Source organism: Oryctolagus cuniculus, chromosome 7, assembly GCF_964237555.1.
Source record: "Oryctolagus cuniculus chromosome 7, mOryCun1.1, whole genome shotgun sequence".
Lineage (NCBI taxonomy): Eukaryota > Metazoa > Chordata > Mammalia > Lagomorpha > Leporidae > Oryctolagus > Oryctolagus cuniculus.
The window spans coordinates 37,561,766-37,567,765 of record NC_091438.1 but is presented as its reverse complement, the minus strand read 5'-3'; positions in this window follow the sequence as shown (position 1 = coordinate 37,567,765).

The following is a 6,000-nucleotide window of genomic DNA, read 5'->3' as shown; positions in this document are numbered from 1 at the left end:
CCCAGGGCAAAAACCTGGGTGGGAGGTTTTTCCCAGCATGCCCACAGTGCTGGTTGGTGGCACATGGGGGAAGGACTTAGTGGGTGGGGACTTCATGACTTGTTAGAAGCCGCTCTTTTTTTTTAAATATATATTTATTTGAGAGAGAGAGAGTTACAGACAGTGAGAGGGTGAGACAGAAAGGTCTTCCATCTGCTGGCTCATTCCCCAAATGGCCACAATGGCCAGAGCTGGGCCAGGAGCTTGTTTAGGTCTCCCACAAGGGTGCAGGGGTCCAGGTACTCAGGCCATAGCAGAAAGCTGGATCAGAAGAGGAGCAGCCAGGACTAGAACAGTGCCCATATGGGATGCAGGGGGAGGATCAACCTAATGTGCCATGGCGCTGGCCCTAAAAGCTGCTCTTTATCAGACTCAAAAGCTATTTGTGCCGGCACTGTGGCTCACTAGGCTAATCCTCTGCCTGCGGCACCAGCACTCCGAGTTCTAGTCCCAGTTGGGGTGCCAGTTCTGTCCCAGTTGCTCCTCTTCCAGTCCAGCTCTCTGCTGTGGCCCAGGAAGACAGTGGAGGATGGCCCAAGTGCTTGGGCTCTGCACCTGCATGGGAGACCAGGAGGAAGCACCTGGCTCCTGGCTTCGGATTGGCACTGCACACCGGCCTTGGTAGCCATTTGGGGGGTGACCCAACGGAAGGAAGATCTTTTTTTCTGTATCTCTCTCTCACTGTCTAACTCTGCCTGTCAAAAAAAGAAAAAAAAAAGGCTATTTGAATATTTTGGGAATGGGCAATATGCTATCAGACTCCTGAAGATCTACCCTACTGCTGAGCTTTAAGCTAGATCTGCAGCCTCCTCTCTACGTGGATTCTAGACAAGCAGAGAACAAGCTTTTTTTCACATGCAGTACGCCAGGAATTAGAGGATAGGTGTAACAATTACATTAGGCTCCCCAAAGCAAATTTCTTAAAAAGAGACTGTGGCCTAATTAAGAGCCTGTTCAGGGGTAAGCATTTGGCCCATGGATTAAGATGCCTACATCCATGGGGCTGGTGCTGTGGCATAGTAGGTAAAACTGCCGCTTGCAGTGCCGGCATCCCATATGGGCACCGGTTAGAGACTTGGCTGCTTCTCTTCTGATCCAGCTCTCTGCTATGGCCTGGGAAAGCAGTAGAAGGCCCAAGGCCTTGGGCCCCTGCCACAACATGGGTGACCTGGCTTTGGATTGGCTCAGCTCCAGCTGTTGTGACCATCTGAGTGAACAAGTGGATGGAAGACCTCTCCTCTCTCTCTCTCTCTCTCTCTCTCTCTGCCTCTACCTCTTTGTAACTCTGCTTTTCAAATAAATAAATCAATGTTTTTTTTTTTTTTTAATTCCATATTGGAATGCCTGAGTTTGAGTCCTGGCTTGATTACGATGTCCTACAACCGTGTACCCTGAGAGGGATCAAGTATTGGCTCAAGTAATTTGGTACTTGCCACCCATGTGGGAGACTCAGACTGAGTTCCCAGCTCCTGGCTTTAGCCTGGCCCAGTGCCAGCTGTTGTGGACATTTGGGAAGTGAACCAGTGGATGGCAGCTCTCTGGATGTCTGTCTGTCTCTGCCTCTTAAACTAAATCACTTAATAATAAAGAGCCTATGCAAAGAGCCAGAAGGAATCGTACCTCCTTACTAGGGAGGGCTGAGAATTAAATCAGAGTGACCTCTAATAAATTCCCTAAATAACCACAACAGTGAGGACTACTCCAGGCCAAAACTCAGTCCAGATCTCCCAAGTGAGTGGGAGGGCCCAATCACTTGAGCCATCACCTATTGCTTCCCAGGGTGAGCATCAGCAAGAAGATGCATGACCAGCGTAGCTGGGACTCAAACCCGGTCACTCTGATGTGGGATGTGGGTGTCGTCACCAGCATCTTATCTGCTGGACCAATGCTCCCTGCCCCCAGACACCCAATGACTTTTGAACAAGACCCCCCAAATTTTGTATGTAGTCCTGTCTGGAGTCAAGATAAAGACTTCTGATGAATAAGTTTAAGAAGCAGAAGTAGAAGTCTTCACTATGATTGTCTAGTACTCCATTTTCACTGAAGAATATTTTGGTAAGTGTGTGTATGTGTTCTCCCAGCATCTACAACCAGAAAAGTCATTTCAAAAGCTATTTGGATGTTCTCATGATGAGCAATTTGTTGGATAAATCTGATCCCACACACATTAGAATGAAGCCCAAGCTCTCAGTTTTCCACTTTGAAGGTTCTTCTTACTGCAGATTTCCGAGGGCACTTGCTATATCTGCACTACGCAATATTTTCCTACTTGATATAACCCCCATGTTTCCTTTTCTTTTCTCTCCTTCTCTCTCCACTGTCTTTCACTTCTTTAGTTGAGTTAAATTATAATCAGTTTTCCCTAAAGGTGAGTTAAAACCCCCAAGTTCAGATCAGAGAAATAAACACACACGGGGTGGGGTGGGGAGAGAATGAGAGAGAGACAGAGAGAGGGGGAGATTGAGTTTAAAAGAGCCTCGTTTAGGTTCCTAGAGTGAGCTGGTGCAACATCCAACTTTGCATAACTTTGCATTTTGAAGTGGGCTGAATTTGAGAGAGCAGACGTGCTTGGATCTGGTCCTTGGGAAGTGGTGAGTATGTTTATGTATGTTGTGTGTATTTATCAACTGGTGTCTTTGCTCAAGACTCTGAGAATTCCTATAATTCATTCAGTCAACAAACACTGAGAACTTACGATGTAAGCCTCTCCTGACCTCAGGGAGTTTAAACACTAGTGATTAAGTAGAGCTTTAAGCAGATAAGAAGAAATGCAATCAGGTCAAGGATGGTTCTAGGTGCAGATCATTATGGGATGGCAGAAGGCCTTAATCCTGATTTGACAAAGAAATGTTGAGGAGGAAGCAGGAGATGCTTCCAGGAGTAGCAGCAGAGTGCTTTTTAAAGGATAATAAGGAGTGAACCAGGAGAAAATGGAAGTCGCTCTGGGTAGAAGGTACAGGTGCGAGAAGTTCAAGAGACCAGATGCAAAGAGGTAGATATGGTAGAGCCACATGGGAGCCTCTCTCCCTGGACCATAACATTTCTTTTTATTTTTTTTTTTAAAGAGATTTATTTATATTTGAAAGTCAGAGTTACACAGAGAGAGGAGAGGCAGAGAGAGAGAGAGGTCTTTCATCTACTGGTTCACTCCCCAAATGGCCACAATGGCTGGAGCTGCGCTGATCCGAACCCAGGAGCTGGGAGCCTCCTCCGGGTCTCCCACATGGGTGCAGGGGCCCAAGGACTTGGGCCATCCTCTACTGCTTTCCTAGGCCATAGCAGAGAGCTGGATCAGAAGTGGAGCAGCCGAGACTTGAAACAGCGCCCATGTGGGATGCTGGCACTGCAGGCGGTGGCTTTTCCTGCTACAGCACAGCCCACAGCGCCTGGCCCCTGGACCATCACATTTCAGGCTAGGTATGAGAAGAAATAAGACTAGAGAGATGGGATGAGAGATTGAGGGACAAGCAGGGCCTGATCACAGGAGACCTGAAGTGTTAGCCTAAGCAATTTTAATTTAAAGATTGATTTATTTATTTGAAAGGCACAGTTTCAGAGAGGCAGAAGTGGGGGGGGGTCTACCATCCACTGGTTCACTCCCCAAATGGCCGCAATGGTCGGAGCTGGGCCAATCCAAGGTCAGGAGCCAGGAGCTTCCTCCAGGTCTCCTGCAAGGGTGCAGGGGCCCAAGGACTTGGGCCATCTTGTACTGCTTTCCCAGGCCATAGCAGAGAGCTGGATTGGAAGTGAAACAGCCAAGACTTGAAACAGCACCTGTGTGGGATGCTGGCACTGCAGGCGGTGGCTTTTCCTGCTATAAAATTTGGTTACTACCAGTATGTCTGGGTGGAGAAAGAGAAAGAGGACTTAGAAATAACTCCATGGGGTAGGCATTTGGTGCAGCAGTTAAGTCAATGTTTGGGATGTCCACATATCATAGGAGTGCCTAGTTTCAGTCTGGGCTCCTCCATTTCCCATCCAGATTCCTGCTGATGCTCACCCTGGGAGGCAGCAGATGACAGCTCAAGTAATTAGGTTCTTGTCACCCATGTAGGAGTCAGTTCTAGGCTTCTGACCTTGCCCAGCCCTGATTGTTGTAGGCATTTGGGGAGTGAATCAGTGAATGGAAGATCTCTGTCTTTTTCTATGTGTTTCTGTGTCTTTCAAATAAAATGAAGGAGCTGGCGCTGTAGCACAGCAGGTAAAGCCACTGCCTGCAGTGCCGGCATCCCACATGGGCGCTGGTTTGAGTCCTGGCTGCTCCACTTCTGATCCAGCTCTCTGCTGTGGCCTGGGAGAGCAGTAGAAGATGGCCCAAGTCCTTGGGCCCCTGCACCCACGAGGGAGACCTGGAAGAAGCTCCTGGCTTCAGATCAGCACAGCTCCAGCCATTGCAGCCAACTGGGGAGTGAACCAGTAGATGGAAGACCTCTCTCTCTTTCTGCCTCTCCTTCTCTCTCTGTGTAACTCTGACTTTTAAATAAATAAAAAATATTTTAAAAGCAAATAAAATCAAAATAATTTTTTAAAAAATTTACAAAGATAACTCCAGATTTATAGCAAGAATGATTGAGTGGATGGTGGTACCACCAACTGGGAAAGAGGCTGCAGGAGGAGGACAAAGGTTCTCTACACTTGGCCCTGATCCACTCCCATGGCTTACAGGATACTCTAGCATTAAGCTATCAAGTGCTTACTCTACAGTTAGGCACTATGAAGAAGGAAAAAAGAGAAGGCCCTTCTTACAGACAAATTTGTAGCCTAATTATGGAGATTGAATTGATAAGTTGAACCTCTGGATATCAAAAGGAATTAAACTAAATTTTTCAGGAGATTGTGTACATTATTAATTATGTACATTATAGGTATTAATTGCTTCATCTGTTTTTTAAAAAACTATTTACTTATTTGAAAGAACTGGAGAGAGAGAGAGAGAGGGAGAGAGAGAGAGAGAGAGAGATATCTTTCATTCACTGGTTCATTACCCCAATTCTCTCAACAGTCAGGGCTGCCCCAGAGGAAGATGGGAACCAGGAACTCCATCCAAGTCTCCCATGTGAGTGGCAGGAACCCAGATACTTGGGCCATCAATCAGCTGCCTCCCAGGTACATCAACAGGAAGCTGGATCAGAAGTGCAGTTTAGTTGGGACTTGAACCAGACACTTCAGTAAGGGTTGTAGATGTCCTGAGTAGGGGCTTAACCCGAGTATGACACTAGGCACCCTTTATCTTTTCTCACAGTGTGCAATATGAACAAAATGTTATGTCTTAAATCTGCATCTATGAAATTTTTTCACCTTATATAAATAAACTTTTAAAAAAATCCTTACCTGTTATGTTGCATCTATGGGTAATATAATTTTACAGCTGAGAAAACTGAGGCTCATAGAGTTTAACTTGTACAAGAATCAAAATATTCAAGTTCAACATGTCCAAAATAGAGCTCATTGTCAATTCCCCACAAGCTAACTTCTCCTGTATTACCTACCTTGATGACTATCCCAACACAAGAAAACAGCAAGAGCGTGGGTTTTGAAGTCATACAGACTTAGGTTCAAATTCTGACTCTGGTTCTTGCTGACTTAGTTACTTGATTTGCTCCTTCCCTAACTGACAGGACTGAGACCCAGTTTCCCGGGGGCTGTGGGAATCAGATAGCATCAGGCTGAGCAGACCCCAGACCAGAGAAGGCAGGCGTACTTCCTCCTCCTGCAACAGCATTCGCAATGCTGAGGGCTGCCTCTCAGTGAGGTGGCCAAACATGTTTCGGCCCTCAATGTCCCCCTCACCTAGAGTCTAGGGATGACCCTGAGCCTTGTTCTGTTTGAAGAAGGCTACCTCGCCATTCTTAGAGCTGGGGTTGCCTTTGAGACACAACCCTCTGAGCTCTCTTCTATGTACAGAAATCCTCCCCCAACCCCAGACTCTGTCTTGTGGAGCAGAGGGAGACTGGCAGCTGC